Source organism: Corylus avellana, chromosome 1 (genome assembly GCF_965113065.1).
Source record: "Corylus avellana chromosome 1, dhCorAvel1.hap1.2, whole genome shotgun sequence".
Lineage (NCBI taxonomy): Eukaryota > Viridiplantae > Streptophyta > Magnoliopsida > Fagales > Betulaceae > Corylus > Corylus avellana.
In genome coordinates, this window is record NC_142490.1 from 3,046,552 (window position 1) to 3,059,489 (window position 12,938).

A 12,938-nucleotide genomic window follows, 5' to 3' on the forward strand; every position below is an offset into this window, starting at 1 on the left:
GAGTAAGGCAGCACACAAACTTTACTATTTCAAAAAATTACATGGTATCAAAGCCCTAGTGACTCACGTCAATTTCATCGTTCCAAGTGGCCTCCTCCTCTTCTACTTCCTCTACCACAAAATGTTTTACTCCGGCTCATTTGCTTAATTAGTTTCATGAGTATCAATTTGCTGGTGCGCAACCTCGTGTAGTTTTGATAAAAGTATCACTTTTTCCTTGTCAAAATTACCAAACTCATCCATGAAGCCATGTGTAATCAGGACTGCATCATCCTCCTTGCATTTGAAAGAATTAGTCTTTGAATTCGAATCGTCTTTGCCTCGATCTTTTAAATGCTCAATCAATCACTTTCATTATGTCCTTTGCCATAACAGAAGATGAACCAGCATGCTACTCATTAACCTCGTTTCGCTCATAATAAGCATGGTGGAGCAAACTCGGATGCACAATTTATTTGGCACGGATTGATACCAAAAGCGAAACTCGGATGTATTTATTAAAATAATCAAACGAAGAAACAAACAACAGTCTCTCGTTCGTTATCTGAAAAAGAATATGAGTACTATAGCTTCAAACTACTGTAAAGTTTATTAGTTGGCTAAAACAACTATTGGCGGACCTCCATATCTCGGATCTACAATCAACAAAGTTGTATTATGATACAAAGTAGCCATTCACATCACTTTGACGAAAGCCCTCTTTCATAAAAGAACAAAACATATAGAAATTAATTGCCACATCATTCAAGAAATATATATATTACACTGTTCAGACTTGCCACATACCTACATACCAATCAACAACCTACTGATCTATTTACTCAGACACTTAGTTCGACATAATTTCATCACTTGCTTAGCAACTTAAGTGTCATTAATCGCCACTCCAACTTGAAGGAGATTATTAAGGAAGAAAATTTGAGCAAAAAAGGAAATCAAGGGCGTCATGCACTCACCTACCACAAATTAATCCACTGCTAGGAAATCTGTCCATCACCTACCAAGCTTGTGGGGAAAGTGTAATCTCTTTCATTTACAATGATAAACTTCCACGTTTAACTAGAATAATTATGTCTCCCAATTTTCTTATATAAATACGTCATGTAATCAATCAATCATTAATAAGTAAATATATATATACAGTTTCCATAATTAGAGTTTTTTTTTTATCCCTTTCGTTTTCTATCTATGATTTCTAACAATAATTAACCAAAGGTACTAATACGCAGTGGCATGCCGGGTTAGCAAAGGTGTCAATGGAAGACAAGGAAAACGAGCAAAGCATGTCAATCACATGCAGGGACACAATTTTGTGTGGGGAGGGAGAGAGGTAGATGGAGCACATGTTCATGCTCACAAGTCAAAAGATAAAGTTGCCAGAGAAGCACCAAGTGAAACAAAATAGACTGGGTCTTCCTTTTCTTTTTCAGAATTCAAGTCCGAAGTACTAATTAGCCTTTTCAAGAATTTGTTTGAGTCTTAAGGAAACCTAATACACGAGATACGCTTCTAATTGATTCAACTTTGGCTGCTAATTAAATTAGAAGTTAACTCCATCGCTAATTTTTCTTTTCTTTTTTCGATTTTCTGGTGCATGCTTTTTTTTTTTTTCTTCTGGTGCATGCTTGATGCAGACCTATATATACGTACCTAATTGTTTTAGGAGGGAGGCAGCTTAATTAATTGCATTTAATTTATAAATTATAATTTATACAGTCAACAAATACACCCATTTTGTTGTCCTGATTATGTCGATGGCAACTTCGATTGGAGTTCACACAACATTTTCTGATACGGTTTTCGTCACCATTGATTTCATGGTCCGTGCTACTGAAACATGACATCGTGAAATTTCCCTTCTCGTTACCCATTTCGTTGTTGCTTCAAATCAGTGTTTCAAAGTGGTTGGCATGCTAGATATGTCACTATACAATTATTTAATTAATATTATACAAAGATATAATTTCTGCCATGTTCATACCTTCTCATCTTCCAATCCAATGCCAAAAAGAACAACAAAAAACAAAAAAACAAAAAAAAAAAAAAAAGAAAGAAAAATTCCAAGTAATTGAAGGTTGTGTTGCATATTATTGAGGAAGATGATAAAAAAATAACGAAGTGCTTACTTTCTTTTGAAGTCAAAACACAACCGACCCAATCAATCCGAAATCAATGCCAGACGTATATAGTTGTTACAAGTTGGGATCAGATTAGTAATTTTCATCTTGACTTTGTTTCCAGCTTTTGTTTGGTAGGCCAACTTTTAATATTAGAGCCAATTGAAAATGATTGGGAAGTTTGATTAGATTTTGTCAATACATGTAGCTAGCTATAGCCACTTCAAACTTTCAAAGTCTATTGCCTGCCAAAGTCATGAGTTCTTAGATAATATTGGGTTCAACAACTAAACCTCATAATAAGGCCTAGCTATCATTCATGTGCTCAAGGAAAAAGAATATTATTCCCCCAAGTATTTAATAGCTTTTACTTTACAAAAGGAACAAAACCTTTCTCTTTGTGTATCAACTAAGTTCATTATCTTCTCTACCGACCTGTGGAGTTGTTTCCATCTCAAGCTATGGGGAAGCAGAAAGATTGTTTGCAATAATAGATTGTGAAATTCGCCCAACGATCCCAAATAACACTTAGAAGGGAGCGAACTAGTGTTTTCCAATTCTCACAACCACAATCAATCACACACACAATATCACAAAAATTAAGTGACTCAATAAAAAAATTAAACAACAATTTTGGTGACAAAGTAGAAACATTTTGAAAAATCCTTCAGGATTAAAACCACACTAATGCAGTGATCAAACTTAAGAAATTCATCTATTATAGAAGAATCAAATTACAATTAGTCATCTTTACAAAATCTTTGAAGTAACTTCAAATATTGTACCACTCTACTAGCTAATCATTCTATCAAGAGTCGTTATAACCTGAAATTAATTCACAATTTTGTTTTTTTAATTTTATTTTGAGTGTGGTTGACAGCATGTGGATGCAAAAATTAAAGTATCTCTTGCACACTAAATAATGGCCTCAAGGTATATGGGAAATCGTGCATATGGATGATAATATAGGCCCTAAGAAAACAAAAACTTTTGTTTCAAGTACTTGCGTAGCTTATGAAAAATATAGTTTTAGGCGATGGTCCGACAGATAAGTTATCTCGTTTGGATGTGGCTAGCTAGCTAGGATTTTCAAGTTTTCTGGTTGACCGGATGTAATCTGACCGAGTCTCCAGCTGAACATCTCGACTTAATTGCGACCTTTAACCCGTTTGGAAGTAGTCCGATCAACACTTCCAACCGAGCACTTTGTGAATTTTCCTATTTTTGAATTGAACATCAAATGGATCACTAAAGTACTTAATTTGTTTAGACCCTTTAATTTGTGACCGCCAATTCCAACTTATTGTTTCAGGAAACCTTCCTGTGGTGCTTAGACTTGTGCCAAACTTAATTTTGTTACTGAATTAATTAGCTAACATAAAACTGAGCAAATTAAAATGAGATTGAAATAAAGTTCAATTAATTCTGAAGATCATACAAGAGTGAAATCATGCATACGCTGTAAACGTCGTGAACATACTCAACAAACAGCAAGAAAACAAATTCAACAAAAGTTGATAGCGATAGATCAATATAAAAATGGTACGAAAGGAACAACAGAAACTGTTCAGGTACATAAAATTTCAACGAATTCAAACAATGGGTGCCTTGAATTCGACATTCATCAAGGTAATTTATTACAAGTGTCGCGTCAGGAATGGGTGACAAAGATATATGTTCCAAGCCAAGGTTTCTTGTGTCTAGAAATATCATGCCAAGAAAAGTTTGGTATCTAATGACTAATTAATCAGCAGCTTTAATATTATTAATGCCTCTGAGGAAGCTTCAAAGAAGCCCTAGCCTGGAGGCAAAGGTGCATGTTTCCAGAATTCAACAGCCTTTTTATTAATCAAATGATTAATTTGTCTAAGCACTGACATCAGTGAGAAGAGAAAAGCAGTATGGACTCAATGCATGCGCTAGCTAGCTACTATGTGAATGCATAATGTCAAATTTAGGGCACACTACCAAATTTTCTATCTTTTCCTTTTTTTTTTTCTTTTTTTTTTTTGTTGAATAAATGTAAAATTGGTCCATGTAGACTTGTGGTTAGCCTAATTTATAAATCACTCCCTGTGGTTTAAAAAATAATTTATAGGTCCTTAGGATAGGCCAAAATAACATTTTACTCACTGAACTCATTTTCGGTTAAATGACTTAACGGAAACCGTTACTTTGCCACATCACACCCAATAAAAATAAGACACGTGTTTATTTTTATTTATGCTTTTAAAAAATGACAAATAAGCTTTTTCACGTTATTTTGAGGCTCCAACACACACTCCACGTCAAATTAAATAAATATAATCCATTTATATCCCTTGTGCCCCCGTCGTCTTCATCTTCCCCAACGATTCTTGCCGTCATCTTTATCTTTCCCACCGATTCTTGACGCCGTCGTCTTCATCTTCCCAAAAAAAAATGACACAGAGAGAGAGGAATAGATTGTTTCCGATGCCCGGAAACAATTTTTGAAGATGCTTCAATGCTAAAAAACAAATCTGAATTTCCATAGAAAGACTGCCCAAAAATGTACTAATCCAAAAGTGCAGATGTCCAAAAATCTCAGAGTAACTCACAGATCAAAGATCACACTACCAAATTTTCTATCTTTTCCATTATTATTAGTTTTTTGATGAACGTTGTTAGAGAAGTTTTTGGTTCAGCCTGACGGGCGATCGATAAGCTGTAAAGCGGGGAGGAATAATCCTGGACGACGAGAAGCAGATGTGACAGAAAAAGCCTGGAACATAGAACCAAAAAATAAAAGATACTAAAATCCCTAAATCCGCACATTCTGTCAATGCCATGACGATAATAAACACCAAATAAAACCTTGATTGATGGGTTCAGGTCATGGAGGCCAAGACAAAAGCCCCGCGACGACCTTCATGCAACCTTTTTTGTATTTAATTGGATTGCAATATAATTCGATTAACGACAGTTGTTTGTTTATTTGGTGACATTGACACTCACTAACATGAGAATCATTCTTTATTCCAATTTGTCGTGGTTTTGAAAGTTAGCAAATTACTTGTTTTTGTTTATTTTTTTAATCAGAATTAATAAACAATAGAGTATTTTCTAGCTTGTGGAAATACATACGTCTTGGATTATTCTGTTTCCACGAAGAAGAGGTCGATCGGAAATTTCTTGTTATAGATTTGGATGCATATTTCAAAGATGATAAAGATAAGGTGACAGTTCATAGGATCCCATGTTCGAGCGGAGCAATCTAATTATTTCATTATCTTAATGGATTAACTTTTTCTCTACCAATGTTTTTTTTATTATAGGCGTGAACAAATTTTTTTCCTTTTTCTAAGCCATAAAATCCGACCACATAGATTTCCTTGTGAGTTCGCAGAAACATGTTTTGTGTTAATTAAATAGGAACATACAGTCTTAGACACACAACAAATTAATCTTAAATCTTTCAGAGGATGGAAATGTGTACATATTAGTAGAGATGCCCATAGACTAACCCAAATGGCAAAACACTCTTCCATGGATAAAGTTTGGTTGGAGGATTGTCCAGATAGTATTCGTGATGTAATTATGATGAGCAATTTGCTCTATCTTTGATTTGATTTTATTAATGAGAATCTCAGTCTATTATTCAAAAATTAAATAGGAACAACTCTTGAAATATTTAATTGAAATGAAACGTGATAAATTATGAAGACTCTACCTAATTATTATTTATTTAAAAACTTAAGTCGGTAAGAAATAATGAATTTAATTTTTAATTGATATTTTCGTATTTTGAGAGTGAATGTACGGAATTTCAGCAGCCATGATATGTTGTATAGTGATGATTGCCACAGGCAAACGATCCCAATGGGCCATGGCCCATGGCGAAGACTTGGACTTGGAGACTCAAACTGGGCTTTTGTGTGTGAAATTAATAATAAGGCTGGAAGAATGAGTAGGGCCTAAGAACCTGAGCAGGCTTAGCCCAATCGTCCCTTTTTAGCAAACATGCAGGCTCGTGAATTTTCGCCTTTAGCTATTGGGCTTTACAAATGGGTCTAAAGATAATGGGCTTGCGAGCAACTGGCTCCAAGCCTGAAAAGAATGAGAGTTGTAGACTTTCACTATGAAACTCTACTATTTATAGATTTTATTAATATTATTTTTCGGTACTAAATAGTGGTGCGGCCATAGGCTGACACATGGCACTGGCTCGTATTGTTCTGTCATCCTATCTTACACATGGTGATGACGTGGATCATGCTCGACGTTGATTTGACATATGATAGATAACGTGGTGTACGGCACGATGTGGACTTTATGCTAATTGACACGTGGCAAAATATGGGGCTAACAAGTGGCACAATTTGAGGCTAACATGTGCCATAATATGGTGCTAACACGTGTCATTAATTGTGGTTGAAGTGTAACACTATCTTGTGCATGTAATACTAAGTGAAACATAACTTTTGCTACGAGTATCAGAATTACGCATAAGATCTGTCGCTCAAAATCCATCATTTTTATCTTCTAAAACCTTCTTTTATTTCTAAGAAATATTTGTCTTACACAAGAAAATAATCCTTTTGTATATTAACATTCATACTGACAATATAAGAAAATCAAGGAAAATGGGTCATGGAAATCACCCCATTTCCCAGAATATGGAGCCTATGGCGGTGGAAGATCTAAGCATGTCCACCCCAGGCAATCCGGTATGATCTGATGATGACTTTCCACCCAACACTATATAAATTTGTTTGAAGTAAAGCATAACAAGCTTCATCTTTTATGGAAGTAAAGGATCCTTTGGAGACCGTCGTACTGTAGGGATGCCCCACACCAACTCGTTAAAACAGAACATCGAAGGGGAAAATTTCTCGGAAGGCAGCAAATTTAGCCACTTCCTACTTTTTTGTCAGCTAAAGGGAAGGTAAGGAGATCTTTATCTTCATGAATTGATGCACCTAACCATTGAATTGTAGGGTACCCAAATCACTCGTCCCACGGCAACCAAACGGGATACCTGGGATATCTCAGCCACTTTGGAAACAATAAAGTAAATTAAGCCGAGTGTTGTAGAAAGGGATCAAAAAGATCACTCACCCACGAAATGTTTTCCCACTTTTCAAACACTTTTTTGTAAGTCATACTGATGAAGTTTCTTGGAAACAGTCGGATCCCCAATTTCTAGTTACAACCCAAGACTTAAATGCTTCAGGTAGCCAATATTTAATTTTGTTCTCCAGTGGAGATTTGATTGGTCACCAATCACCATGATCCTAAATGGTTCCCCTTTTAGTTCACAGAAAAGTGATGCTCGATCACTTGCAAAGAAAATCATGACCCTAAAAGTATCTACAAATGCACAACATCTTGATATTAACTTTTTCTTCTTTTTTTTTTTTTTTTTTTTTTTTTCCTTTGAGCAAATACAGGGAAAGGGGAAACCGAGAAAAGCAAACAAACAAACTAATCAGCCTAAAGAGATGAGAAAAAAAGAGAAAGACTTGAGAATGCTTCTGAACATTAAGTTTGAAGCGGTCTACCTGCCGACAATGAGGCGTGCACAAGAATAGGCACGCCTAAAAATATTAGATGCAGTTTATTTAGACATTCACTTGACAATGAGGTGTGCACGGGAATTGGCACGCCCAAAAATGTTAGAGGCAGTTTATTTAGACATTCACTTGACAATGAGATGTGCACAAAAATTGGCACGTCCTAAAAATATTAGATACAACCTATCTAAAAATAAACTGCAACAACAAAAGAAAAGTTTCACTCAATAAACCGTTTGACATTATTAATAGCCGAAAAAGAAGTAAGAGAATCTCCTTCCGGCCCAAAAGAAGAGAGGCCATGAATGTGATTCTTTTACTAGACACGTATTGTAATTATTATTTTATCCTCATAAAATTGATGTGATTAAATTACCATTAAATTTTACTAAAGACGCTTAAGAAATGCAAGTTTTAAGTTTAAGGGATAGTACTAGCTAGTAATCACATCCTATAAAACAAAGTTCGGTAATTACAAATATATCCCTTCCCTTCCCTTGAGCCAAATTCACTCATTCAAAAAAAAAAAAAAAAAAAAAAAAAAAAAAATTATGTTGCGTAAACATTTTAAAAACTCTTTTTATCTTTTAAAAAAAGAGGTACCTAATGAATTTTCAGATGTGGACCCACCACTGACAAACTTTTTAAAACAAATTATAAAATATTTAAAAAAGAGTAATATTATTTAGTAGGATATTATAGAACCGCCATATAGTTGGGATGACATAACAATAAAAATCGACTTTTGAATCAGCAAGGGTTAGTAAAAAAAAATCAAGAGGTAATTTTCATTGATACGTCACCATAGTCATAGAACAATCTACTAAATAACTTTCTCTTTAAAAAAATCAAAACATTTTTTTTAAAAAAATCACACCATCCTATAAGAATCTTTTCAAAACACAAAACCCAAACACTTTTCCATATGTAGGTACTTTACCAAATATACCATCTTAATTTACAACAATGTTTGAATTACAAGTCTCATACCCCGAAATTAAGAGTGTCCAACTGTCCATAACCTAATGCCAAAATTCTTCTGTAAGTAACAGCAGAAAGAGTCCTTTCCGAGTTAACTCACTGTTGCTACATTGAATCCGTGAACTGAAAAGTCCATAATGACGGTCAAGAAACAAATCCTGCGGTCTGAACATGAAATTCAACGTTACTGGAAGAAAAATATCCAGACATTCCGACCAAGTATGTATGTGTCAACGTCATGGATTTGAGATTCAAAAACCAAGCTATAGGTGGTTCATATGAACTATGAAGGTTTAATAGGATTGTTTCTCATAATAAATGTGTCTTTGTGTTTGCGCGTTTGTCATGTGTTGACGTTTCTCATGTATAAAACATGGTTCCTGCTAGGAGCTAATTATTATGGATCGATTAAGGGGTGCAAGAAGAGCAATATTTCAACTAAGAATCCTTTTATGATGATGTTAAAATCAGCACCGCTAATTTAACATCGAGAAATACCTCAATTACTTAAACAAAATAACTTAAAAGCCTGTTGAAGTGAGCTGACGAAAATATCTTGTACGAAATTGGGGCCATGTTGTCTTTCCATTAGGTTGCATGTGCTTTGTTATGAATCACAGCCCCCATCTCTAAATTAAAAGGGAGTGTCTTTTATAATTCTCGTTCTGTTATGAATCAATTGGCATTAAATACCAACTTTTCCTATAGAAAATAAGATAGAGAAATATTTCAACCAAGAATCTTTTTATGATGATGTTAAAATCTGCACCGCTAACTTAAGGTTGAGAAATACCTCAAATCACTTGAACAAAATAACTTAAAGGCCTGTTGGAGTGAGTTGACGAAAATATCTTGTATGAACTGGGGCCACGTTGTCTATCGACTAGGTTGCATGTGCTTTGTTATGAATCACGGTCACCGGCTCTAAAATTAAGTGTCCTTGATAATTCTCACTTTGTTTTCCTAAAAAAATAAAAAAAATAAAAAAAAAAAAAAGGAGGAGGAGGAGGAGGAAGCAAATTAGAAAACCACATAGACACAGGTAGAGAGAGCCCATGATTTTAGAATTAATAGAATTGAATGCAGGATAGCTAAAATATTATAGATACTAGAAGCTACCACATTGTTGTATTTAGACAAGGGGATGGCCCTTAAATGAAGACAAACCTCTTATTGCTCAATCATTCAAATAGAAATTCCAAGAAAACAACAATCTATATGTGGAACCCCAGGGGGCCCAGTTGGGCATACTCTACTGTTTTTTTTGGTAGGGGAAGTGGGTACGGTGGCATTACTGTGTGAGGCAATCAGCCATGTTCACTTGGCCCTCTTTGTCCCCATTAGAGTGAGCATCGCCCGAGGGAGCACATACCAGGTTGCTCCTTCAATTACCCACGAGAAGAAAACCCTAATACGTACCCAGCTACCCATTCTCACGCATTCCAAATTTTCTGCAGGTGTTCTATGTTCCCTAGCATGTGCCTACTCATGTGAAACCCACATGTCACCCATACCACGTAATCAAAATTGTCACGTCCTGCCTTCTTATAAATTCCACCAAGAGGGGGAAAAAAAAATACTGCTAATTAATTAATTACCTAATTTTGTTGATCGATGGGGTTTAATTAATTTACTGCTTATAAATAATAAGATTTGGATAATATATATATACTTAATTTGTCATAGCCTTTCTTGTCATTGTCCCTGCAAGGTTTGTAAAGTAGCTAGACATGTAGGGTGATTATGGTTTAATTGTGATGTTTGTGTTTTTGTTTGCCGACAAACAGCTTTATTAATCAAAGGTTTTCATGTCTTGTTTTTCTCCAATATTGTCTCCACTGAAAGACAATTAATTACATTAGTACTGCTTTTTAATTCTCATCTTTCTCGCTTTTTCTTGTTCTAATTTTTAGGCTAAAAGGTGATAATTAAAGTAATCCAATTGGGTACGTACTTCATAAGGTTATCAAAGGGAATTTTTCTTTTCTTTGAAACCATGAAATTTTTATTAAAAAGAAGGGGGGAAAGAAAAATGTCGGCCCTTTTTAGATATGGTTACCAGCACATGCATGCAACAAAAGAAACATTTCTTTTTCCTTAAGTGATTGACTGAACCACTTAATTTACGATTCTCCAAACTCTCGCAATTGATGCAATCCCTCTCCGCCGCCCAATATCTCAGTTGGGTTGAAGAATTAGTCGATCGAGTAATTAACCCCGTTGACATGTGATAATTAATTAAAATATAACTTAATTAATTAAAGATCATACATTAATTAATTAAACCAATATCTTGTATATCTAGCCCTGTCCCAGTTTTAATGTTTATGAAAACATTACATACTGATGATCATATATATATTTATTTATATATATATATATATATATATATATATATATATATATATATATAGTTTAGTGAACGTACGGGAATATGTGCAGCGAATAGCAATTAATAGTTTCTAGGCTAGGGCACATGCATATGGTCAACAAGAACATGGAGATGATGATCGACCAAAATTCCCAGTACTAATATATTTTATTTCACTTCAATTTTAGTTTCTCAACATCCTTCCCCACCACTAATCAGAGCAAATCAAAGTCCGATCCTCACATGCAAGCCCCTCAGCCGCATATCATGCGACGTTAGAGAAAATCCTCATAAATAAATTAACTTAAAGATCAGTATAATATATATATATATATATATACTTCACTAGAATTATTATGCTACCAAATTAATTAATTCAATATTTCTGTAAACAATTCTTATTATTTGAGCATTAATCCCCGTAAATAAACTTAAGATAAGATGCTCATGACAATTAATTAGAGTAAAACCCAAAATCCTAATAAGATATAGCACCACACTAAGCAAAATATTTATGAGTTTTCACTAGCTATTAATTTGATGACTGTCCATTTGCGTAGCAAGGAGGCAACCGCAGCGCGCGAGTAACGTTAGGAATCCAATGAACAACAATTTATTTATTTTTCGGTTGAAGGAATTAATCAGGCATGGAATTAGTTAATATGGTTGGTGGATATACGTCAAATAATGAACACATGACATCAATGTTAGCATAGTATTTAATTAACTAGCTAAGCTATATATTTTTTTGGATGAATATATACTAGCTAATTAGCTATCAAAATAACTTCTAATTAACTGAGCAATATAAAAATATACAAGCCCTACCCTACATTATCAATGAGTAACATGATGCGTTAACTCCTTATGAGATTGCGTTGGGAAATAAAATTTTTGTCTATAGAACTTTTTAAAAGAAAAACAAAAGCTTCTCATGAAATGCAATTTTCGACTTTTCTATAGCAAAAAAAAGAAAAAAAAAGAAAAGAAACTTATGAGTCATTTACCAAGCTAACATTTTTTTTTTCCTCAAATAGCTTTTTAAGTACTAAATGTTCTTGTTAAACTCTTTAATGCAATTACAAATACGCTCTTAGACCTTGTTTGAAATTGCCTTGGGAAATAAAGTTTTTAAAGCCATATATAAATAGTTTTTTTTTGTTTTTAAGAACACAAGTTAAAAGAAGTACTTTTTGAATTTTTTGCTAAACATACCAGTTTTTTGTTTGGTAAAACTTTTTATATATTAAATATACATTTTAAGTTCTTTAATACAATTACAAACATGCTATTAATCATTAAAATTAATATTTTAATAAAATTGATGCGTCAGTTCATAGTTGGTGGAGTGATTAAAAAAACAAAAAAATACTTGGCAATTATTATGTAGTTAATAATTGACATATCAATCATATATTCCTAATCATTAATTATAGATAGTATGGAAATTATTGTAAAGCTACGGTAGAGTATTTTTCTTTTATATAATACTATTTTAAAGGCATACAATATAATTATTTGACGTCAATAAGTGAAATACTTTGATATGATCAGTTAGAGAGATCAAATCAGAGTGCGTCTTGGTGTCAAAAGCAGGGGAGGATGCTTAATATGAGTTGGGACATACTTTGTTTCCTGAAAGGTAACTCAAAATTCAAGAACAGACTCGTGATGGGGACCAATTAGCCGGGAAAACGCGTCACTGTAAGACAAAAATGTTCTAAATTAAGCAGGAAATACACCCAGAAAATTCTTCGAAATCTGTGGGACTTTAAAGATATCTTGCAAGTGACTTTCTCAGCATGCGTAGTAGGTGAAGACTTTGACGATCGCTGAGGACCGAACAAAGATATTAATGTCAACTTTTCTTGTATATTATATTCTTTCTTCCACTGGAATTGAGTGAGATCGATGGTGGGGGAGGCAGTCTCTGGA